Below are 26,379 nucleotides of genomic sequence, written 5' to 3' on the forward strand. Positions count from 1 at the left end.
TAAATCCGTTACGCCTCGCAGGTAGCAGTCGGTAGGGTGTGTAATTTTTTCATGCCAGCGTAAAAACGACCGTGACTTTAACATGTATCGTCACCAGATATCTCCCCACGGTTTTTAAAGTATAGGTGCGATTTTACGAAGGCTATTTAAGCTGTATTTAATGGGTTGCAGTCGCCAAAGGATAAAATCTTAAGCTCATCGCACCAATTAAGAGACCCGCTTTTTCATTTTTTCGTTCATAATTTTCTTGTTTCTGTTATACTCATAAAAAACCAGTCACTTAGGTCGGAAAACACAACATTGAGCACTAAACTTGCTCTGTTTGTAATTATGATCATAACCACAAAATTTTATCTGTTGTGACCATTAGTAGATGTCATAGTGCCATATGATGTGTTCATCTACATCATTTAAAGACGTCTTACGATCATTTTTCTTCGACGGTTGGTGTTAGTTTTTTCTTTGTAATTAATAATTGTGGATTTATTGAAAATCAGCTTGCTAGTAGGAATAATGGAATATGTAATGATCATTATATAGACTAGTAATACTGGAGTTGTCGCCTTTTTTGTAAAATTTCTTTTATGGATGTTATAATTTAACAAATGAACTACGGGACTACCATCATTTCCTGCATTTTAAAATGCGCTTTATTTCAGCTGCTGCATAAATTTTAACATTCAAACTATTTTCGCTAATTACTACTGATGTTGATTGATCTTTTTGATTTTTTCACTCGTGGAAATATAATGGCAGAATGCTGAAGGCTCAAAATATGGCCATGAAGACGAATGGAGTATGCGAGACGGACTGACCAGGATGGAAAAGGATGAGTGGTTGGAGATATCGTCAGTGAAGGCAGGAAACTTTTCTGAGAGGTGATGGCGGGGATGGAGCGAACAAGGAAAGGTGCATCGATAGAGCGACGAGGAATAAGATTTTCATGGCTGTTAAAGGGCGATATTATTTTTAATGATACAGGAAATCAAAGATAAAGCTGAACAAGTTGAGGATTGTCTTTTATTCATATTCATGGCCCCGAAAACAGTTCTATTTGGCCTTTACATCGGGGGGCTACAACGAATGAAAATGGAAGACCACAATCATCCTTCTCCTGATTGTGGATAACCGATCCAGGCGGGACTCGAACTCGCGACCCTCAGTTTAGCACGCAAGGACTGCACCCCACCGCCACGAAGGCCGGCGAAAACTTTGAAAAAAAATTCCCGTTTTCCTTATTCTTTATTCTAACACTTTCGGCAATCTGATCTCTTCAATTAACATAGTATATGATTTCGTGTTCAAACCGCTCTATTACTTATTTGCATGCTGATTGAATGAGCCTTCTATTACATGGATAGATGATTCGCTTGTCAACGGTTGTCATAGGTCAATTCTCGGGCGAGGTCTGAGAGCAGGGGCAACTCCGTGATGTGACTGTGAGTGGCAGACCTTTTTGGGGTGGGCTTACTTGAGCATGCATGCACTACCGTCCAGAAGGGTTGTAGCGAATGCTCGCTCGCCGGGACGCCATGTCGCTCCGTCCGGGAGAAATTAATAGGCGACTCGGCATGCTCGAGCTTTACGGCGACCGTGAACCCTCGTCGCACCCCGATAAGGACCCTCAGGGTCGAAAGCAGCTGCAGTTGCATGCCGTACTCCCGCGCCGTGGCGCTAGGAGTTAGCAGTGTTAAGAGGAACTGTCGGTTTATTTTTAAATAGAAGCAGATTTTGGTCCACTATTTGTCTACTTATAGCTTTGAGATACATTGTTTTTAAGATATTTTACCTCAAAAACATGTGAAATTATTGATTTGTCAGTCCGTTCTCGTTCTTTGTAAGCAATGGTTTTCGAGAATAATGCTTTCAAATGGTAGTGGAAAATCTGCGGGTCAAAAGTTGAAATCATTCGAAATTTTCAGCACTGAGTGTCTAATATTTATCGATTCTTCAATTTTTCCTCTTCGTTGCGAAGTAAAGTTTTTAATTCATTCTTGTTCCAAGAAAAATGAGTTAATTCAGTGCTATGAAAAAATTTTAGTTCTTGTTTCATAATATATTTTGCTGTCCATTTGGACCCAGGTGAAACGAAAAAGTTTTAGAACTTAGGTATTATTCTAAAATGTCCAGGTACCAGTTAATATCAGTATCTCAAAGGCAGGAGTAAGAAATCATGGCTCTAAGTCCTTTCATCTCCTGGTCTTTTACCATTTGCATGCCGTGCGCAGTGTTGCGGTAAAAATGAGATGCCCTTTAAGAGTATAGCGCCCTCTCCTTTTCCGGAGCGGTACGAGTCCTTGTGTTAGGGCATCGTTTTACACCACCCGAAGTGGACGAGGGGCGATGAAACAAAAGGACACCTTCCCTGGAATGCGCTGCTCGGCGTGACGGAGGGAATACGAAAGGGCCGCCGCAGGGGTGTCTGTCGAGTTGAGTGCACCGTGCGTGATTCCATCAAAGGAATTCCCAGAGTGCACCGCTTCCGGTCACCCCGAGGCTCTTCCCGTGCACGGATGAGTGGAGACAGCAGAGAGAGAGAGAGAGTGTGTGCACCTCCATCTCTGCACCTTCCGTGACTCGGCAGCACCCTTCCTTCGCGGCTGAGAGCGCGTCATCCCCCCCCCCCCCCACAGCCAATTCACCATCCTCTTTGACCGCTTGCTCTCCTCACCGCGGGCTGGAGGCGCATCACTAACGCACCCTCTTTTGGTGCACGTTCCTCGGCGCGAATTAGAGAACAGGTGGGCATGAAAAAACAACAAACTCGGATCCTGAAGTGACACGGATTATTTTACATGCCGGAGAATAATGCTTTAAAAACGTAGTGAACAACATACAGCCTAGAAATTTAGGAATGCGCTCCAGTAACTACTCTGGGAATATTGAAGAAATGTTCAACAAATTGGAAGTTGAGAAACTGTCTCAGAGCTAGGTTCTTCATAATACCTTTTTTCACCGCTTAAGCTATCGTTTCTCTATTGTGTTGGTGAAAGGAGCGTTAAATTAAAAATTCCTAAATTTCGTTTACTCTAATTCATTGATTGGAATTTTAGAATTACGGTATCACCTATTCTTGTTAGTTCAATGAATTAACTTAGTGCCCACCATCTTGTTCAAATGGCGGTGTCATTGTTGATAGTAAATTATTTCATGAAGTGATTATATTTTTGCATTCGCTCCCAGGTAATTTGTTGTCAAATGTTGAATAAGGGTTGCCTCGTAGAAACTAGTCTCTCCAGATTCATCGTGAGAGAAGTATATCGAATTAAGTTAAAGATCAAATAACTATTGAAATAAATCGAATTGTATAAAATAATTTCATAGAATTTCTACTTACCTGATTATACCATTAAAAAGCGACGAAAAAATGTGTTTCATACATTTTTATCTCCGTAGAAAAACTTTGAAACTTAAATTTAATTGTCATTGATGCCGAAATATTTCATATTGGTCTCTGCTAGAGTACTGAGGTACGCGGAAATATACAATTGTTGTGGGGAAATATTTCAATCTCCCAAACCTCATCATCTGTGTTCAAGCGCATAATACACAAGTCTCTATCGTGTATTATGTGTTTAAAAAGCTCTCTCATACTTTCACCGATAAGGAAGTTTTTATAAAAGAATAGGACTTGCTCTATTCCTTCTTCTCTCTCATGATCCTTCCTTTTGAAATCCACGCACGATTTCATTAAGAATCATCAATATAAAGCCACGTTCGGAGAGCTGCACGGAAAGGCTTTTTCCCCTGCGACCAACTTGATCTCCGTGGTCGAGCACTGAGTGGGAGTTAAACCTCCTCCCCGAAACTCTTTTGGTCAAAAGCCTAGTATTGGCCGCAATGCTCGCTTTGGTGGATTCCGACCGCGTTAAGATGCCCACAGGACGCCTTAGTCTGCATTGTGGATGCAAATTGGGTATTCTAATTCCCCAGAAACCCCGATTCGTCTAGGGATAATAGGTGAAACTTTCTTTCGCTGAATTATGTGTGGGTGACTGAATTCAGGGTTATCTCGCTTATTTTACCGAAAAAAATCAGCTTCAAGCGTGTAATGGACCGTGACTGAGTACATTCTAGTCTTTTATTCCTTTTATATACTAGGGAAAAACTTCTACGTTTTAATCTTGAATCCATTGAACGAAATTATCCGTTTTTACTAGGCAGTTAAAGCATGTTGTATTACTGATTCATCTGCTGAATGATCTGTATATTTGTATGAATATTTTCTAAAATATGATCCCACGGTGAGCGCTATCACATTACAATATTATTTACATTGAGAAAACGCACACGATGAGAATGACTCTTTCGCGTTTCTTTAAAAAATGTTTCTCTAAAATTTTATCTATAGTACTTCCTACCCTTCGAATATATAGTGACTTCACCCGAAAAGGCCTATAAGATCTTTTTTTCATCTTCAATAAACCGGTTTCTTTACTTTTAACTTTAAGTGCACTCTGTATCTTGGAGGCTATGGAAATACAGAAAGGTAATAATCGTTTTCCCGTGTCTTTCCGGCATTTGCACTTTACTTGCATTCAAGTTTAAGGGGATTGTATTTTTGGTGGTGGGTGATTTTATGAAGGGAATGCCTTTTTTCATAGCACCAAAAAGGTATTCATAACTGCTAATGAATTTTCTCAGATCAAAATGCAAATCTTCAATAATGAAGCACACGAAGGAAATTGCACTCAAGATGTCATTAAATTTTCGTAATGCTCTCTCGGAATGTTTCTGAGGGGTTCTTCCTTTAGGGCATTAATGAGATAGCACCAGAAATTACCGTCTACGGAAAAGGTGCACGTTTATCCCGCTTCCATCGTCTGTTCTTCCTTCCCTTAATATATTTAAATAATCCACCGAAGTTATTGTTCACTGTAATGCCCTGGCAAGATTAAGGTTTCCTTAAATTTTCTTGCCTTCAGACCCGCTGTAAGCTTGGGAAAATTATATTCAGCGGCTCAATTAATGGAAATAAGCCACGAATCTTTTTTATGCGTTGTCTTAACATTTTTACATGTATTATTCTACAGAGGCTTGCATTTTATGGTAATATAATTTTGTGCGTCATCATAGATGTTTTAATTCAATTTTTGCTTCTTTTCTCTGGTAACTATTTTAAAACTATGTAAATAAAAAATATTTTTATAAATAACATATTTTTTACTAGTTAAGTAATTTTGTTATCTTTTAAGGAACTTTATGCGTAGTTCAACGATTTGATGATAGATTTGACTTTATTCTAATCACCGTTCCAATTATCTTTAATGCCAGATTTGATATATTTCTCGTGAACGCGATAAGCCCGTTTGGTAGGCCATTTTCATAACGTGACGTAATAAATACATGCAGCGATGGTTTTCGTACTTGGCAGGCAATTTGCTATTATATATAACATGAAAAAATTTACCTCTGTAGTGAAATAGATCGATATATATTTCATAAAATAACTCTGGAGGCACTATTTTGAGAACCAAGTAGTTATGGCATTATATGCTTGTAAATATCTCACTTAGTATTTTCTAGGTTATTTTTCTGATTACTTGTTCGTTGCCAAGAAACTTTTGAGTCCACTCTTTTAAACTCGTCACCTTTCTTGAACCCAGGAACTGCTATCTTTCTTTTAAAAGCACTCATTACAAAATAGGAAAAAATGCCTACATCATCAAGCACTTTCCATGGGATCTATTTTCCCTCCATTCTTTTTTATTTTTACTCTTAGGAAACTTTTTCAAGTTCTGAGGAGATTATTTTGCGAATGGAGTGTAATAAAACTTCGTACCTCTCAGAGCTTCCGTAAATTATATTTTCTCCCATCACCTTGTATTCGATTATAAATCCTTTTTAGCTCTACTCTTCAACTTTTGGTTGTCTAAGTATCTTTTTTGTTTTTAGTGTTATTTTCCCATTTCTTTCTCCTTCACGCACCTTCTCAGTAATTTTTCACTCCCAAACCAAAATTCTCATTTATTTTTCACTCTCCTACCAATGAAAAAATTAAACACATCGTCTTATTTCCTTTTCTGTCATTTTTCGAGTGAATCAAATCCTGAAACTAGCGATGAGAAAACTGACGAATTTATACCCGTTTCAGCTGACAATTACCAATTTAAGGAGTGATAGCAAAAGAGAATAACTCGAGTTATCCTCGACTGAAGCTAGACATTTGGTCTCCTGGGGATGGATTGAGAAACAAACTGTTCCTCCAGGTTCTCTCCCGCGATGATTGTCATGGCTGATGACGGTACGCGTTGCAGTGTTTTAAAGATCTGTTTTTTTTAGGTCGAAGTAACGCTTAAATAAACCGTCAGGCATGAAAAAGAAGTGTAAAAAAGGTAGAAAATCCTAGGATAAATAATTGACCGTGGCATTTGTTCATCATTACGAATATTCTGATCTTGTATCATGTGTATGATTCGGAACAAAAGTGAACTAACGGGCATAATTGTGATTGAGAGGTATAAGGCCCGCCGCATCAGGTCAACAATCAAACAACAATGAGCCTCTAATAAAATGCAGCTTTTATTTCACGCAGGGATGTATCGTGTTTATGTTTAAAAAATAGGGAAAGTTTAAGAACCCCCGCCCAATGCGAAAAAATCTCTTTCGTGCATTTCGTGACGCTCGTACCACGAGTGATACTCGATGTCTTTTTAATGGAATATATTGAAATTCTGAGTTGCCCTGGTTCCCACCTGAAATTACAGCTTCGTTCATTCTTCGCTGGAAATTATACTTCGAATGGATTTCGAAATTCACTCGGTTGCTCTAATAGACAACTGGGCTACTTCCGAAGGGGCGAGCCTGCAACTTTTTAAACGCGTGGAGTTTTTATGGAGAAAAAATGCAAATAGTTTTTGAGCAGTAATGAGGGAAGCGTCTAGTGGTACTATCAGCCTCGCCGGCAGCGACTGGAATAATTCCCACGGCTATTACCCACCGTGTCCCATTGCTTTTAATTGCCTGGCCACCTCAATTGGGGTGTCGTCCTTTCGGCGCTTTGACTTCCCATCGGTGCGGTCCGAAAAAGATCATTGCCTTTTCCGCCTCTCCCGTTTTTTTTCGTCTCTCGGACGGCTCAAGTATGAACGGTTCTCCCATCACTTGAGGGATTAAAACAGGCGAACTAACCATCCTTATAATAGACATGTAGTCCTCTGGAATACCCTAAGTAATTTTCATCTTAATCCGTTCCCCTACTCGCTTATGCGGTATCTTTGAGAAACTAAATCTTCCATCCTCACCCTTGCAAACCCTTCGTCTCTTTTTTTCTCCATAGACTTCCTGTGAGAACGGATCGCCTTCATTTCGGAGTATCGAAGCACTTTCCCTTGATATTATGTTCCATATTCTAAATCACCCCCTTCCTATTTCCCGATCTCATTATGATGCAACCCTGTTGTTTGAATAACTCGCCCGCAACCCGCAGTATTTACTCCATAACACGACTGATTTTACCTGCTTAACGTAACATCAGGTTTATACTACTCTTTTGATTGCATTTTACGATAATTCATCAATTTGAATGTCTTTCACAGTTTTCAACACATTAATTAATGCTTTCAAAGAAAGTAATATTGAGAGCTGACGAAGAATGCATTGCATTAGTAAAAACATTTTTCCCAAAAACTCGAAACGTTATCAACTTTTCATAAAGCATTTAAAAGTAGTTCTCGAATTTATTTTCTCACGACGCGTTTAGTTTTCACAACAAAATTTTCAAGTTAAGGACATTTTTTAAACTAATATAAATAAGTTCCACCACATAGTGCCGTATGTTTTACGAATTGGTTATCGAGATTACGCCTAATATATTAATAGTTTTAATCCCATTTGTAGTACAGCGCCATTTAATCACAAAATGCAGTACGGCGTGAAAGTTTCTTGTAAGTAATTACTTGTTGCAGGTAAATTTGGCACGGTTTAATTAATATTCCCATTTTTATCTGCAATTTTTTAAAAAATGTATGGCTGCTATAATTATTTTAGGATACATTATCTTTGATAGACTGCATATCGGGTGGCGCTCCAAGGTTAATTTTTACTTCGTGACTCTCGGTATCCATATTTTCCACGCCGTCGTTACCCTTGAGTACCAAAATCTCCGTTCCCATGGGAACCTAAAAGGAAGCTCTCAAAATGTCTTTTTGAAAGCTTAACTGATGGCCCTCATTCCCTCATCTCCATTTAAATACAATGCAAATGAGGTTCACTTCATTTTTACTCGTTCTCACTTCTTAGGTACCTGCTGAGCTTCCCTGTGTCTCCTACGCGCCCGGGAGCTTAATTCTCAGGGGCCTAAGCAAGGCGCGAAGTGCTGTATAGCCTCGCCATTCATCACAGACTCTTGCCGAAGTCATCACTCAGGCTACGCTCCATCTAGGCGAAGTGGTGCTACTTTCTGAATAATTTCGCCACCGCGTTTTATTTGTTTGCTCAGGCGTGCGTGCATGTTTTCTCAATCAAATGAAAATGCTTTCGCATGCGGGGATTGTAATGGCATCGTACATATCCTTGAAACTTCTAGAATGAGTTCCCGCATATGCGTGGCAGTTTCCCTGCTAATGAAATCGGCAAACTATTCTCTTTCTCAGCCGGGAATAAATTAACTTCAAATGATTTTAATATCTCAAAACGCTTTTGTAGCCCCAAAAAATTCCATTACATTAAGTAGATTTGTTCCTGCAAGAGTTAAATTCAGTGATTATTTACATGTATTTTGCCAACTTTAAAGCATAAAGTAGCGAAATGGCCTATATCATGTATCTGAGATTATTCTTTAAATTTATTTTGAGATTATAAAGTAAATTCAAACCCTTGATATGTAGCTAATTAACCCTTGATATGGAGAAAATTATCCGTAAAATTAGCGAATCAATGGGAAATGGTTTAAAATTTCTATTGTAAAATTGTTCATGTCTTCTGCTCGACTTTTGTCCGAATTCTGATCTTTAATGCTTTTTTGCTTTCATATTAAAAGATAAAGCTACCTAAATTCTTTTCATCCTAATTTATTTTTCATTTATAGAATGATTATGATATACCAAGGCATATTTATAGCTGAATCGGTGAGAATTATATTAGTTTCGTTGGCTTTATATTGTTTAAATCTTGTTCTTAATTTTGGATTCATGAGTTTTGATATTTCTGTTCATAAGGTCAACATTTTTACTAATTAGCGAAGATGTTTTTATTATATCTTTAAGAATTTCGCATCATTTACACTTACAAAGGTCTTATTAAAACTCTGATGATCATTTTATGATAAATTATAACACATAATTTTCTTCCTTACAGAGCCGATCGTGAATCAATGAAACAGAGAAAGATGCAGAGGAGAGAACATAATCGGTAAGTTAAAATTGTAGTTTTCACAATATGCTTTTCATCTTGAGGTAATAGATAGGTCAATCTCGTGTTTATTCCTATTCGTAGACGCCTTATTTTTTCATTTTTTTAAAGAAAATATTCTAACCGGTAGTGCCTTTGCTTAAAAATGCTTGCTGAGCTGGATAATATACAAGTTAGTTGACCTCAAACTTTGATAACGAAACGTAACCATCCAAACATCCGTGCATTATCTTTAAAGGAGGTTCTTGAAATGAAGATATTATTTTAAACCACGAAACCTTTATTGTTATGGAAATGAAGACAAGCGTCTAATCATATGCCCATCTTTGTTTATTTGACAAGGGTAAGTTTTAGTGGTGTTACCGTTTTCAATTTACACTCAAAGGCCTTTTTCCTCCGGCACTGAGAGAGTTATCTATCACTCGGTGGACATCTATTATCAGCCTTCGGTTATCGCATATCCTAGTCTTTTTTCCCCGTGCCCCATGGAGTTCCGACATGTTTTCCGTCGCCATTCATTCCAAAGTGTCTTGACCTTCCTCTCCCTCCTTCGCCCGAGGTCCCATGAGTCACTCACGATAAAAGTTGCTAAGACTTTCGGAATTCCTCTCAGTTATTTATCCTCGCCTTACGAATAAGTTTTATTTCTTTTCCCTCCTTCCCTGTCTTCTCCCCTCTCATCCGGGCCATTTCTCCGCCAATTTTTTTATGGACGCCAACGCACATGCCCCCTTTAGGCCAGTGATTCACCCTCACTATCTCTCCATAGCAGTTCTCCCCCCTCCCACCCCAATGCGATGATTTCATCTGGCGGGATCACCACTCCAACTAAACAAGCACGGCGGCCTCCGTCCATATTTATGCGGCTCCGACTCTAAAGTGTTTCCTGTTGGCCATTTGGATATTATGAGAAGCTACAAGGCGCCAGCTATTTCCTCCCGCCCAAAGATTGTGGAAATGGAATCAAACAGTTCAGGTGTCAGTCTCATCAGACTTTTACCAATGGAAGAATCTTAGTAAACAATTCCTCATAACCTTGGAGTGTGGAGGTCTTATTACTCGCTGAGTGGCATACCAATATGCCACCGTCTGTGAGTAGCTTACTGGTAAGGGCGACTTGGTATTTGCAGTCTATACGATTCCGATAGTAGAGGATGAGAGTATAAATAACTTATCTTTGATGGGGATGGGATCTATGGGTAAAGAAGGGCCTCAAGTGACTCTCCGCGACTAAATAAGAGCCATTAACTAACATGATGAACTATGAAAATTTATAAAAACATGATGACTAACATGATGTTTAATGAAAAACTAATTCAATGAAAACAGTGTTTTTAAAAATATCAATGGTTATCATGATTAAAACTAGCTGACTCCTTAAGATGTTTCGCTGGGCAGTCAAGAAACCCGTTGTGGAATACGATAAATTTGATGTGAGGCTAGTTTCGGTTGAAGTTTTCTCTAGGAGGTTGGAGAGGATGACAATACTCGTTCCTGCTGTTTTTCCTACTTGCAAGCGGCTTTTAAATCTCAGTTGCTGTTTTCTTCAGTTAAGATGAAGCTGGATATCTTTATACCCCTCTCCAGATGTTAGACACATTTAAAATTGTAGCTGTTGCTTATCAATTTGAGAAGAGGCTGACGCTGAAGGCCAAACTATTTCGAAAGAGGACATTGATGCAGAGAAGAAGTAAAGCGGCGAAGATGTGATTTGTCAATTATTCTGAGATAGGTCCAACGAGATGAAGATAGTTGTTTTTCCCACCGTTTTCAAGGTCCTTGATCAGAGTAGGGATGAATGTCGGGTATAAGATAAGCCCTTTTGTTAGAAATAGGAATGACAGCATATTGTTTTTCCTTTACGGGCGTGAACTGTGTAATTTTCCTTTTGAAAATTAAAAATGAAATTGTATGGGGTAATTTGGGGCGTAGTCATGGCTGTAAACTTAATTCCGACTTGCGGGAGGAATTCTATAAAAAATACCGAATCTTTTCCTTTTTTAAGGAATTTAAAAAAAATCAATGTCTGCTTTTTAGTTGCTGTGCTCCGTAGCTGATTGAGATAATAGGGTAATCATGACTATGATATAATTTTATGTGTACCTATACGTATCGTGAAAAAGGCCTATGCCACTTAATGGCCATAGCCAAGTTGGATTTTAGTTCGCTGAATATTCCGCACTACTAGGGCTCCTTGATTTTCGGAAATACGAATTTTCGCGACCTCATTTTTACCTGCAATTTTTATACCAGGTTGTAAGGTCTGAATTGGTACTAAATCGTTGAAAACATCGTAAATTACGCCATAAGAGCAAAAATATGGTTAGAGTTCCAGAAAAAATACACTATTGAAAATTTGCATTCCCGAAAGTCATTGGGCTCTGTACATAACCATGTGGCCGTCAGTCTCGCTCTCTTCGAAATAAAAAACGTCAAGAATTTTCGACCGAGTTTTGCCAATAATTGCTTAAGCATTTCGTTGAGAACGTTCGAGGGAATGAGTTTGAATCAGCTTGCCGACATGGCAAGTGCTCCTCTCAAGCGATCGAGAAACCGAGCGAAACGTGGAATCATCGCCGTTTGCCGAGTCACGGACGTCATAATCTTTTTCGCGTTTTTTTATTGTCTCCCATTGCGGGATAATTAATGCTTTTTCGAGAGAGAGAGATGAGGGCAGTTCATTTCCATTTCTGCTCCACACAAACACGTACAATCCGCGGTCGCATTTTTCATCCCTTCTGCGCCCCAAACAACAGGTTTCCACCCGCTCCGCCGTGGGCCGTCTCTGTGTCTGGCCCTATTGTCCTGGCGCGTTGCCAACGGGGGGTGGATGGACGCCGGCCGCCCTTCTCCTCCGCCCCCTCACACGGGGGTGTGGGGGGCAAAGCGATGGACGAGGGCGCAACGGGGCGGGCGCGCCCCTGAAAACGGGAGCAGTGACGTCATCGAGATTTGGGAAGACCTATCGGTCTCTCGATAATGCCTCCTGCCCCTCCCTATTCCCACCGAAGTTTTCTTCTGCTTCCGCCCAAGGTCCCTCCCTGGCGAAATGGCAGAGATGATGTCATGCTCGCCTACCGAACTCTCATCCAAGTGCTGAGTCTAGCATCGTATCTACGCCTATGGCCGTCAGCCACATAACTATAACGCTGGTTTAAGTGCCAGAGCTTTTTTTGAGTTTGATTCATATGTAATTGACCTCCTGAATCTAAATCCAGCGTTAGTTTTTCAAATAGTTGGGTATTTTGATTAAAACTTGGACATTTACCCTGCGAAAATGAAGGTGCCAATGAGGAAAGATAAAATCTTTCGGAATGGAAATATTATTACATTTACTCGAGAAACTGAAGGAAGAAATACCTCATAGAACATAGTTGGAGCACGTATTAACGATTGCACTTCAGTTGTAGTGGAGAAAATTAATCAAAAAGGATCAGCAGTTCTGAAGCTTCTCTTGCGTGAAATTCTAGAATGACTAAGGGCAGAATAAGCTCTCTGAGGGTTCCAGTAATAATCTATCATCTCGCGCGCATCCTATTCTCCTTCGTAGTGGTCCTCCACAGTTTACATATTCTGATGAGATGTCTCACCTTGTTCTTCGATTGTCCTTCCTAAATTGTCTGCGAAATGGTCCAAGTGGTTATGTAAATATTGACGAATTTGAACATATAACTTGTTTTACGAAAAATTTACAAATCCGTGTAACAAGTTACATGTAAATTTGTGTTACAAAACAAAAATTCGTGTTATATAACAAGTTTGTGGTTTCCCGCACGGAGTGGGAAAATGTGTAACATGATACAGAAAAGAGGTGAGGCGCATGGTGGGGATAGCCAGTTGACGGGTGAAAATGTAACATGTTGTTTGTGCAATTTCGTCTCCGCTGGACTCTTGTTATAAAACAATTGCTGTATAAAAAATGTTACCTGTAACCTCTTACATACAACATGCTTATATTACATGTTACACAGTGTAAACGCACCGTAAAACTTCATAAATTTCACGGGATCTCTAATTAGTAAAATAATAAAATATAAGTAATAAAAAATCAACCCATAACATTCTTGGAACTGATTTGAGGCATTTTCTCGAGATGAGTTCCGCCATCATTATACCCTTGAGACGATGGCGGAATTAGCCCCCGAAACGTCGCAAAACAGCATCATAGCCACCCGGTGGGAAACTCGATAAATAAGCCTGAAAACTTTACGCCGAAAGTAATTGAAATTCCTTATTCTCTGCAATAGACTCGTAGTTTACCGCGGTATTGATTTGCAGATGTGTCCATGGCTTCTTAGTTTTACCGCGTGGGATATTTCGGCGGTTAGATTAGGTACGGAGGAGACAGAAGGTATCGACGGATGGAGTACTTACCGGGGAGGGGATGTTGAAAACCGTGTTAGAGGGTAGAATGTTTGGTAAACGAGGGAGGGGAAGGAAAAGAATAAGATTTTTTGGTAGAATTAAAGGGGGTAGGCCATATTGTGAATTTAAGAGGGATGTGCGTGATGGAAGGGGAGGCTCTTAGAATTCGTCTTAAGTACTCCATGGAAACCTTCCTTAGTGGGTAGAATACTTAAATGATAATTCTAACCTGAGTCCTCAAATCTGGTTCAGACAGGCAGGCCGACAAGAATCCCACTCGGTGAAACCCACAAGCCATGGGTTCAGAATTCACTTCTTTATCCTCTTTTAGCATTTGGTCAACCACACCGGTTCTTGCTATGAATCGGTAATTCTGCTAGCGGTTCAGAAAATCCTTGGTTAGGGAAGATTATTCACCTAAGTGTGTAAGTGTCTCCCGGTGAATTTATCTCTCATCCCATGGTTTCCTTTACGTGTGGGACAGAATTACTCGCACATGACGGATATGGGTCCTCCCGTCGTAAAACTGAGAGTGGTATACGCTTTCATCATTCGCTAAAGTGAGAGAACGTTTTTATGTGGACCATTAAACGAATTGATTCCGACTTCTCTTTCGCTTCCATCTGCTGGACAAGCGTCATCATTTGCTTTCTACTCAAAATGACTCCAAAACACGGCAATTTTATGCTGAATCCTGCATTTGATTTTAATGCTGAGTGAGAACTTCAAACCTACTATAGGTGCTAGAAAAGATTCGCGAGTTCTGGGTGTGAAGAATAATTAATGTGAGTGTGCTGTGTGATTCGCTGAAAAAGAATCTAATATTGTATTCAATCCTTGGACTCGCTATTCAGTCATTTGATAAATCTTTGCTAATGAGCAGGTAATTAACAATAAGAAAACATGTAAAATGCTTCAAATACTGCTTACAAAAAATTACTTTGAAACATTACTAGCCAGCCTAAATTAGTTCTTCAAAACAGAAGCGAGATAATAAATCTATATTATTTATGAGTCTTCATTAGTCACTTAAGATTGAGTAATAAAATAAACGCGAATTCCCGGACGTCAATTGCCAAATTAGGTTTAATACTTGTGGTGTAGTTTAAAGAATTTCACAGAATTTCTGGCGCTCGAATCGCTTTTTGAGCATTAAATCATAGTCATTAGTATAAAATAATTGAGGCACAGTGCAGGGAGAATTGAAGCTGGAGTACGAAGGTAAGAAGGCAATTTCTGAGGTAAAATCTAGGGAAATCACAGCTTTTATCGTCACGGTGACTTGAATTGTCAATTCGAATTCTACGATTGGGATTCAATCAGAGCATTCACCGACGAAATATTTATAACTTATTCCTCTGAAATTTTCATACTCTAAGCATGATAGAGTGAGCACAACATACTGACTACTATTATTATCGGTACTAGTTTACGTATATTTACACGAAATATTTTACTCTTATATAATAAAAATGTGTTCATAATTAATAGTAGGCGTAACTTTGTGGAAATCCTTTATGGTAGGAATAGATAAAATGAAAAGTTGGCAGCGTACAGCGTAACATTATCAAAGTTTTGCTGATATTAGTTGATGTTGAAGGTCACATCTACCTCTACACAATACCCTGCGAGCCCTCCTCTAGTGTGTTTGGCAGGGGGTGATCAATCACCAGCATGCAATTGGACTCCCACATGCACACCACACAGTCCAAAAAACGTCACGCATACTAGCAAATTAAACTACGCTGTGTATGATAATGTTACGCTGTAAATAACCATGGTCGGTCACAATAAAATACCATGTGGAAATAGCCAAGTTTTAATTTCATCTACTCTTACGAAAAATGTGTTCCCCCGATAGGTACGAAGTTATCGCGACTCCAAAATACTTGCAGGTTATGGGATATCAGGCTTGTTGAGGCGGATTCAATCCAAGGCTGTTGGGTAAGCTATCCGTTGGGAGTGGTGTGCGATGGGTAATGCTCTCATCTCTCCGTAATCCGGACATTCTTGGTGCCTCACTCCGGAAGCAGGATGGGTGCGGGGGTCTCTCAGCTCACTCGCGCCCACGCATCCGCGCACGCACCTCGCGTGTCCTCCGCCTGCACTCCCCGGAGGTCTGCTTCTCGTCAGACCCTGCTCTTCCGTTTTTGCCTCTTCCTTCTCGCAGGCGAACACACGTCTGTTCACTCACTCACCGGCTGCCTTTAAGAAGACCGCACAGAGTGTTGGATTCGTCAAGCGTGTTACGGGAAGATTTCTGGAAGAAAAAGTTGAAAGGAGATGCCATTTCGCACTTGTCCGGCCGCACCCCTGAATATGTACCGATCATATGAGGTCCGTTGCAGAAAGACGTAATCCGTGAACTTAGTAAAATAAAAAAGCTTCGCGTTACACTTAGATTGCTCAAGCAATTGAGAATAAATATCTTTCCGAGCGTCACGGAGAAAATTCGCATTGTGGGCCTCCACTTACTTGCAGTATATCAGACCTAGGTAAATTTGTCTATTAATTCAGTCACCGCAATAGTTCACGCTACTTTTGTGATTTTTAAGCGATGAATTAAGAAAGACTACTCTTAAAAATGCCAATTTATATTTATAAATTATTGTAAATGTAACGTAAAATTAAAATCATTCAGAACGTTACTTCTAAGAAAATTAATGCACTTGGAAATTGTCAACCGTAAATAGGCATCTCTTCCTCCGTGGTAGCATTCAAAAATCAGGTTCCAATCTAGAAGGCGATAAAAAATTTCTGTGCATAAAGCCTCTCTTAGCCTACTTTTTGGAGACTCCTGAAATCGTTCCTTCTCAACCTATTTTCCTCTCTCACTTGCGACCGAGTCTTTCTGCGCCCATAATTCGTGGTTTCCCATGGCATTTGCTTTCTCCGAGGTATCCAACTTTGTTAGTGGCACGCCTACGGTCAATTGACCTTGTATGCTCTCCGAGGGAGATTAATGCTAATTGTAATTGCTTTGCTCAGAGCTGCAGACTTGATACGCGGGAATTGGTGCTACTGTTTCCTTGATTGAACTTCAAGGACAAACGCCATAAACTCCTCTGTATTGTCCCACCGAAAAGTTTTTGATAGCAAGTTATAGTTAAAAAGTCAATCAGATGAAACATTTCCGACTGTATCATCTGAGGAGTAGTTTAGTGGTATTGTTGTAATCCTATTGCATGAAAGGATTTAAATGAATAATTGGTAATTATTTTATCTAAGCGAAATAAGCATACGTATGGAGCGGAATTTATTCTTCACCTCAAAAAATATTCATTTATCTAGTTTACTTATCTTCTAAATTCTTCTACGAGCAAAATTCAGAAAGAGCAGAAGAGCGAACAGAGCGGTCATTCCTGTTGTGAAAATGTGCGGAGGAAGGGTTGAGGGATCTTGCGAGATCTGATATTTTCTCATCAATCTTGCTCGAAAGCACGGAAGCAAAAACTCGTTCTTTCCCACACGTACTCCAAAGTGGTGACTTGAGGTTGGTGGAGTATTACCACTTGGATGTCCCATTTGAAACCCTCTTTCTTTCCCTCTTTCTCATCGACTCCTCTTGCCTCCACTGTGAGATTCAGCGCATGCACGGGGGCCCCTTTTCATCATCCGCGGTGCCTCTTCCCGTCGTTTCCTCGGGAAACAATTGAGTCGCGGGTGGCCGTGCATGCTTGAGCGCGCGAAGGAAAGAGTCGATGCTCATGCAGAGGGCGTGTTTGTGTGGATCTACTCAGTCACTCAATCAAGGGGGCGTCGAGCGCTGTTTTGAAGGGAGGGCCTATCCCCTTGTTTCATCAGCAGTCAGGAAAATACGCTCTCGCAAAGTCCTATGAGAAGGCCTTCATATTTAACAGCCTTCATCATGACCTCGTTTGAGTTATTGGGAGGATCTTGGGTTCATTAAGCAAGCAATAAGACCTTCTATCTGTGGTGATTTAAAATTCACGAAGACAGCGAATATCCTTTGCCATGTAGAACGCCTATTGTTTTAGATGGCTCTAACGTGTATGTTATCACAAAATTTCCCAGAAATGTAGGCCAAGGAGGTTCATTCCTTGAACAGTAAATATAATGAGCCGCAGTGGACATCCTGGAATTCGCTAATTAATGCCGGCGAATATTTTTACTGTAATGAGTGAAATATTAAGCACCAACCATTTCACTTTAATATTTTCGAATGCACGGAAAGAAATTTTTGATTCGCTAGGGATTGAGGTTTGGGGAGAATCTTACAACATCAAAAATATCAATTGGGTATATACATTCAATGAGCAGTGGAATGACCTTTTTATAGTGAGTGTATTAATGGATTTGAAATATCTCCTTGAACAATTTTCCTTCTTAAATTTTAAAAATAACAAAGTTAATTGGGTTAAATATTTTACTTGAATCCGAAAATCTTGTGAGCCTACATTTAGTTTCGGAATTTTTTTTAAAATGATATCAAGTCATGCATCCCGCTATGCTAGAAAACTATTGCTCCAGATTATGGACGCATAAAAATTGATTTTTAGTGATAATATAGGTATCATTTTAAGTCTTTTAGGTATTTTTTGCGCTTCGATATGGCTGTAAATGATGTTTAGTGGTTGAGTAGTTGTATTTTTAGTCCTAATGCGAGAAAATGACACCGAAATGACTCTTTATTCCAATCAAATTTATCAAAAACGAGTCCAAATTAGTGAGAAAATGGCCTCTAACGATATTTGTAACATTATGTGATAGGGGTTACAAATGCCCTCTGTTTTCTAAACAACGTAAATGTCAAGCGACAACTTACCCTGTCGTGAAATATTTCCTCTTCTTCCATTAGGGTCTGTTTTTTGCTTGTAATTATTTCTCATTCCGACTCAAATTTTACTGTTTCTTACGTGCAAAAAAATTCGTCGTTCCCTTTTTTCCCTTCCCTACTTTCTCCTGGTACCATTTTGCCTCAGATCGTTCCTACCTCCCAACACTTAGGAAAGTATCTGTCCCAAAATCTCCGAACATAAAAAACTAGTCACTCCTTCGTTCAGTTTCTTTCCTGCCACGAAAGAAAAAATATTCCGTGTTGTTGATGACTGGTTAGCGACCGTTCTGTCTCTTTTTTGTACATTTCGTTTTTTTGTATCTTCTTTTTTTTCCTAAATCCACGATTTTTCTTACACGCAGCAGTTGGTGCCACACGCAATGGTGTCGGGCGAAGGGGTGGGAGGGGTGGGTGTGGGTTTGGTTGGTGAGAATCGCGCGCCCTCACTTGTTAAATATTCGAAAAGGCGGGAAAAGGGTGGAAGGGGGGGGGGGGGGGGGGAGGAGGTTGTTATGAAGATGGAACGGTGGGAGGGGAATGGGAGGAGATATGTATAAAAGGCACGCAACGAGGTGCGTAACAATGGAATTTATTTTTCCATGCGAGAGAGGAATAATCGCTGTTTCTCTCCTTCCCTCTTTCTCTCTCACTCCGTGGCCATGTATCACTCCGAAAACGGCAAGAGGTATCCATTTCTCCGTCTCTTTTATCCCGCAACCATCCATCCATTGCTTTGGCTCTGCGAGGGAGGCAGGCGTGAGAATATAAATCCTTTTCGTCCTATGCTCCTCCACCACCGCCTGCCCATTATCCTTCCTCGCCCATATCACTCACTCATTTATGACCCACCCACCCCTTTTGCTGCCTCCATCTGACGTGCCATCGCCGTGGCTGTACCTGTCAGCGACGCCGAGCAGCTTTCATTATTTCTCTGTGACATCTACCTAGTAGTAGCTGCTGCTTACTGCTGCGTATCACACGCGAATAGTCCCTCGCCCCTTTTTTTTTAATCGTTAAATTTTTTTTGTGCGCAACAGGGACGCACACCAACTAGCTACCTGTCTTTCCTCTTTATTTTTTTTATTTAAACATATCTCGGGTTCGAATCGGCGGTCTTTCTCCGCGTTTGTCTCTCCTCGTTCGGAGTGGATAGGAATGTTCGGGTCTGTTTGTATGGAAGGGTTGGGTTGGGTTTGGGAGAGATGGATTAGCGCTGATAAATCCAGCGCTCGCTTCCGCTTCGAATATTTGTTTCCATTCACTTCACGCTTTGGTGATATTCCGAGACTGCTGTGTGCTCTCCTCCCTTTCATTTAGACCGATGCGTTTTTGTCGATTCTATGTCGGCAACCTGACGCGTGCATTGACGAGATATGCCCCGTGTAGCGTTAACTGGACTGGATTTTGTCCTCTCGGTTCCGCCCGAGTGGAAGTACTGTTGATACCTCGAGGGAAATCGTGATCGGTAGTGATCTGTTATATTTAGTAAGATGTGCGCGTTATCTAGCATTTTTTGGTGAATTCCCCTTTTCATAAATGAAATTCGAACCGTTCATCTGCATCTCATAGTGATGGTGGATGTGATTAGTGAGATATTTTAACATATAAAGAAAAAAGGGTGAAAAACAGAACTATACATTTTGCATTAAACGCATTCTTTTCCTTATATTGTCTGGCTTAGTATTCTACGTATCAGTATGGGATAAAGGGAAGAACGAATATTATGGTAAAAAAGTACGAAATATCGTGACGAAGACAATTGTCGGGTTATTAATATTAAATAAATAAAATATTAAAAAAATTAATTTATGCAGCTGCAATTATTATCACAGCACACACACGCACATAGCACAAATAAAATTCTGTGGGCTTAAAATTTTTGCATACATTTTGTTAATCAGGGAAAGCGTTGCAAGGTTTGACTTGAATTAAATGAATTTATAATATAACTTCGTTAAAAAATCATTGACTTGGGGGATATGATAGCGTTGGCTCTATTTAGTATCATCAAGGCAAAAGTTTGGTTTTGGCTATGGACGAATTATATCGCCTTGAATGGGGTATATTCTTCCTTGAGTTTTCAGTTCCAGGCACCACGGAGCTCTCGCATTCTTACTCAGATTTCGTATTCTCTCTTTCGTCTCAATCTCTGGGGTTCATTTCGACCCCGAGCCTCGTCCATTGTATTCGATGAGCGAGATGCGGCTTCACAGCCTTCATTTGTTTGCCGCCTCCCTCTCTCTCTCAGACGTCATTCTTATCACGCGGCTGCTTTTTTCGATGGGAAGGGAAGAGAGGGTCGAGCAAGCGAAAGGACTACGAGCCTTACCCGTGCATTGGAAATCCGTGTTGAGCAATCCGCCGCCCACTCGTCTTTTTATCTATGCCCACCGCTCTCTGTATTCCACAGGAATTGTTTCCATTCAAGGAGGTCATGCGTTGGCCATGGCCACTCTGACGCACCAGTCTTTTCTGGAATTTCGGTGACAGCTTTAGTATTTCCTCGATTCGAGGTGAATTTAAAGTCTCCGATGGACTATTCGATGGGCATAAATGATTTCTTTTGATTCTGAAGTTCTGAAAATGTGACCCCAGAAGCTGGAATTGAAGTAGTTCATCGGCGGACTTATTCTGTATTTTCGATTAAAAATAATCGCATTCGGAGAGAAATTGAATTATCTAATAAACAATTCAAAGAGTCATTTATTATCCGAGGAAACAAATATGATAGAGAAGAAATGAGACATTCCTGTGGAATTGAGATCTTACAGTGAGCCATTATTCATGGGGGTTCAATGAGTGAAATTGTTAACAATGCCCGTATATGGCTAAATCTGTGAGTTCATGCGAATTTGAACGCATAATTCTGACGTAGAGAATTCTCAGCACGGTATAATGTTCTCTTATTCTCCCAATCATAAACACGGTTCTTGTCCTATCAGTTCCTTGCCATGCATAATATCCTTCCCTTTATTACAATTTCTAATATTCTTTCACATCCAAATAACTCGTCTGCCCGAACAGCTGGGTTCTCTGCTCGTTTTTTGTGTCAATTGCGCTTTCTTCGTACATTTATACTCGAATCTTCATTAGTTAGTATTTCATTTATAATACTTTCCTTTTATCCACTATCCAAAATATTTTACCACACAATACGTGACGATTACTATAACGCCAGCTCCAATTTTTTTTATAGGAAAGGTTAGACTGACGTAATTCCAACCATTTTTAAACTGTGAAAGTAACTAAGTGTTTTTCATTTCTAATATGGAGCACTTCCTCCACGCACAAACTTCAAGTTTCTATTCAATTTTTACAGGTATTCGTGTTTTATCTTTTTTGTACCATTTCTTATCTCCTATACTACCTTTTCTCTGGCTACTGTGGCTGTGTAAGATATGGTGTGCGCTAAAAGGGTCTACCATCAATGTTCCTTCCTGCCCAGACTTAGATGCCGTTCAGGGTGTGCGTTTTTCCGCCATTAAAGATCATAGCTGAAAGGAAAGGCGTTATAATGTGGTTATCGCCTTTGTCGACCGTTATGCGTAGGTGACCGCAGCCCTGGTGCGCGATCGGTCGCAGCTGTCGTTTTAACTCTATATGTCTACGCGAGGAAAGCTCGCTCGATCCGTCGTTGATCCCCCGAAAAATTCCCCCCAACTTATAATTGCTTCCTAATTGTATTCGCTGCCCTCACTCGAGTCTAAATTCGGGGCCGAAGCGGAAATCCTTGGAGGCGTGCACATGTGATGAGCTTCCCTCCGTAATTACGGCACATGCTCTGTTCTTTGTGCAAACGGTGAGAGTGTACTTTGTTCCGACGCTCATCTTCCCGCCTTCGTTACTGCTGCGGACGGTTGGTTTCATTATTTCGCCGCAATCATTTCCCTCCATGACTCTCCTGCCCTCGGGCCGAAATATAATGGCCGGTCATTCTTCTTTGCTCACTTATTCTCTCTTCTGACCCTTCATAAATTAGTGAGGACACACTGGCTCTGTATGCCCTCCCTGAGTAATAATGGCAGAAGGTCCTTCTGCGGATTTGGCAAAAAAATCCTATATCCTACCTATGATACCACGATTACGCCTCGGAAAAAAAATTTCTCCGCATATTCTGGCTTAGTTGACAACTGCGATGCCCATTCGCCTACCAGGAAGTATTTAGTATCGGATCATTCTGGTCGAAGGTTTTCATCTACCGTTTTCAGTCAAGCCAACATACGCAAAGGATACTTTGACAAGCAAATAGCATCTTAAAAATCATGGAAAATATTATTACACTGGGTCCTTCAAAGTACAGACGCAACGAATAAATCGAACTTACATACTACATAGTAAGATATTGAGTCGATGTAAAATGGTTTTTGTGGTATATATCTCGATATATGTTATTAACGTCAATTTACGTAAAAGAATGGCACTCAGGCCGTAAAAAATAATTCTAATTTTGCGGTTGCTTCTAATATTACCTAATAGTGAGGCGATGACCTGACCTGAGATGTAGCCAATCATGATAAATACCTTAGGCGTAATAACCTGGCCTATGATAATGAGTTGACCGATTCCCTTGCAGTGGCGGATACAGATGGGGGTTGCAGAGGGTACATAAGGGCAGCGCTTAAACTTTGCATGTGACTAGATTATTTTTTATTGCTATAAAAGTAAAGCTAACTCAAGGTATCTTTTGCGCCCCCTTCAGTTGTTTCTGTATCCACTTGGTTGGCGAGGAGAGGCAGCTTTTAGATGAGGTACGGAGGAGATAGAATGTATGGATGGAGCGAATACATAGTGGGGAGAGGATGTTGAAAATGGTGTTATAGGGTAGAATGTTAGGGAAACGAGGGAGGGGAATGAAAATAATAGGAATTCTAGATAGATTGAAAGGGAGTAGGCCTTACAGTGAATTGAAGAAGGCAGCGCTGGAAGGAAAGGGAGGCTCCCAAATCACTTCTTTAGTACTCCATGGAAACCTACCTTAATCGGTAGAATACTATAATAATAACTACTGTTCTCTTGTTATTATAATTTCTTCCTAGGAAAATAATAGTGGTATGAGTTACCCTACTGTAATGTGATCTGTAACGGATAGATATAAATACAGATGTGTGAGCGCAAATTCAGCCCGTAGTTACCATCGTTTTGTGAGCGTACTATCTTACTCTGCAGCGGAGTGCCCAGAGCAACTGGCGTAAGGTCTCATTTCGGGGGTTGGCGGGAATTCCCGCGCCTGCAACCCGTTGCCAACTGTCGCCCTGGAATGGGAAGCGGGGGCGAAGGTGACCGGAAGTTGCGGTGTTCGGACGCGCGTTCTAATGTCGACAGGATTTTTTTTCGCGTCGTGGGAACGCGTACGGCAAAGAGCTTTCGACCATTTTCCAAGCGCGGTAATTACATCGCGCAATGCATTGTACGTACCGCGGGAATGTGCCGAATTCTTTTAGAGCTCCGTCTCCTCTTTATGTGCTGTAATTCGCGGCTTAATCGAGACTGAATCAATTAAATGCCATAATTCCTTAATGCTCCCGTAAAACCAGCGCTGATGTTCCCCCCAGCCCACGCAAAACGGTGTTTTGCCTTCGGACGAGTGGCTTCCTTTTCATGTTTGCCATGCATCCAAGTTGCGTTTTCAGTATTTGCATATCCAGTGACTAATACCGGCCGCAGTTATGCATAGTTCAGTTTGACTGAATGCTTCTTCATGAATATTCTGATAAATTTCAGAGCTATTTTGTGATGTTAAATGCTCCTATCAAACGGTGCGATCAAATGAGACTAACATTGCTATTTCAGTTCATAATTTTGGTTACTCTTTTCCTCTGAAACAACTTTCAAACGTGTGCCGTGCCGTGTACAGCTGTATCGATCCTTTTTTCGGTGTTCCTGATGATGACAGGGCACCTCAGAAAAAAGTGGTGGCATTTCATATATTCGTGGAAAAAGGCAATTTTCATTTCATCCGTGGCTTTTCATTTCGTATGCTTTCAAACAAATAATATCCGTTTTTAGAACAATTTAGACAATCTAATCGGGGTTGTCATGATGACTATCTTAATGATTGACATATCAGCAACCGTTTATCGCAATAAACAATTTTTTCCGTTCCAAAAGTTTTTCCGAAATACTTCTGCTACAAATTTTCTATTTCATCTTATTGTCGGCTCATGTCTTCGTGAAGTAACGTATCATCTGTATTTCGTTTAAATTATTAGTATATACTATTAGATTTATTTTCTCTCAGGTATACCTTACCATATAATTGGTTCATATTAATTGAATCAAATTTTTATAATTTTTATATTACCCGGAAAATCTTGTCCTCTTTAACTTTTTTGATCTGCGTTATAACTTAGCTGTTGCTATACACCGGTGATGAATTTTTAGGAATTTTATAAGCTACAAGGTGGCATTAAATTATTGATTGGAATCCAAACTATTATCTATCGTCCAGCTCTTGCCTGTCGTGCCGAGTGTTAATGCATCCTTTGAGAACATACCCTCCTCGGCAAAGGAAAGGCAGGCTATAAATTCAATGGAACATCTGCATTCAAGTTAGCCCTCACATTTATTCATAGGCATTATTTCCGTTTCCATTGTCATGATGTTTCTTCCACCCGAATAAGTTTTCAATGCTTAAATATTCCGATGACTCTTTTGGCATCCAATCCTTCCGTAGCGACGACTCTCTCCTTTGAATACTCGCAGCCACCGCCGGGGTCTTTTTTTTTCGATTCCTTTTGAATAGAAACCCTTGTCTCTCCTCCCCATCCCCTCTAGCTGGTTCCCGAAAACCATCCTCCTAACTCATCTCTCTCCCATCGTTTCTTTATTTCGCCTTTGGGACGCGTGATTTCGTGGTTCCCGCCATCCGTCCCCACGCACCAATCTTTAATAATCTTCCTTTTTTTGTCATACCGGGAAAGTAATTCACTCGGTGGGATATATCTTTTTTTCATTCCATTTTTTTGTGTTTAATCGCCGTCAGTGTTCCTCCTATGTGGACGACGCGAGTAGCATCAGCAGGGGAATCGTTTCGTCGGGGAAGGACGGGGAAGAGATGGAAACGGACGGAAGAAACCCTTCATAGCTCCACCTAGAAGCGAAGCAAACCTCTTTTTTAAGAAAAAAATGTAGAATACTTGTCCATTTGTTCCGAATGGACTGTTAATGGAACAACGTGGTCTTCCGTGTAGTAATTTTAATGGAAACATCATCCCAAAATCCGCATATATGTACAATGTATTTTTTCTCGGTCGATATTTCCATAAATGAATTAGTGAATAGAGTTTAAGCTAATTTATTATTTTGTAAATTTTACCTCAGTCATTCCAACTCACTTGTGTGCTGAGTCGAAGTTAGTTACTAAAATGGAACTTGAATCAGAGGTCTTAAATACCGAGGTTGAGGGAGGACTCAAGATTGAGTCAATTTCTGGAATACGCCCCTTAATCTCAACGTCAATTACTCAAACAGCTCAACTCAATTTAAGCACCATATTTGTGGAAGTTTTTTGTTGTGGTTCAGCAGAAGAATGGTAGGTGGCGTCCAGTTCAAACTATTTTTTCTGCGAACAACCCAAAGCTGTGATGCTTATTTTTCTTTAATCCTAAAATGTATTTATTGCAATTTTTTCCGTGAACCGGCCTATAGCAACGCTCTAGCCTCTTCTGGAGATCTTATAGACATCGCATGCGACGGCGGTATTGTTCGTCGTCTGCACTCCACATCCATATTCCTCCACCTCTCCCTCCCTGCCTTGGGGCCCGTTTTTCCGCCGGCGTCACGCTTGGCCGTGCCCGACGGAGGACACTTCACGGTCCCTCGCGTCACACCGCACCCACCCCCTCCAACTCTCTTCTCTCCTTCAT

The 26,379-nt window shown here is 40.4% G+C and overlaps 1 protein-coding gene across 3 annotated transcripts in view; it reads left to right on the top strand.

Moving 5' to 3' along the window:
* Positions 1-26,379, top strand: part of LOC124155554 (protein tincar) — an 803,451-nt gene that overhangs the window by 136,818 nt on the left and 640,254 nt on the right. For all 3 annotated transcript variants that reach the window (XR_006864202.1, XM_046529476.1, XM_046529477.1), the window contains exon 2: positions 9,298-9,351. The gene's annotated coding sequence lies outside the window, so the exon portion shown is untranslated. The remainder of the gene's footprint in view (positions 1-9,297; positions 9,352-26,379) is intronic.

The sequence above is a fragment of the Ischnura elegans genome, chromosome 3 (genome assembly GCF_921293095.1).
Source record: "Ischnura elegans chromosome 3, ioIscEleg1.1, whole genome shotgun sequence".
Lineage (NCBI taxonomy): Eukaryota > Metazoa > Arthropoda > Insecta > Odonata > Coenagrionidae > Ischnura > Ischnura elegans.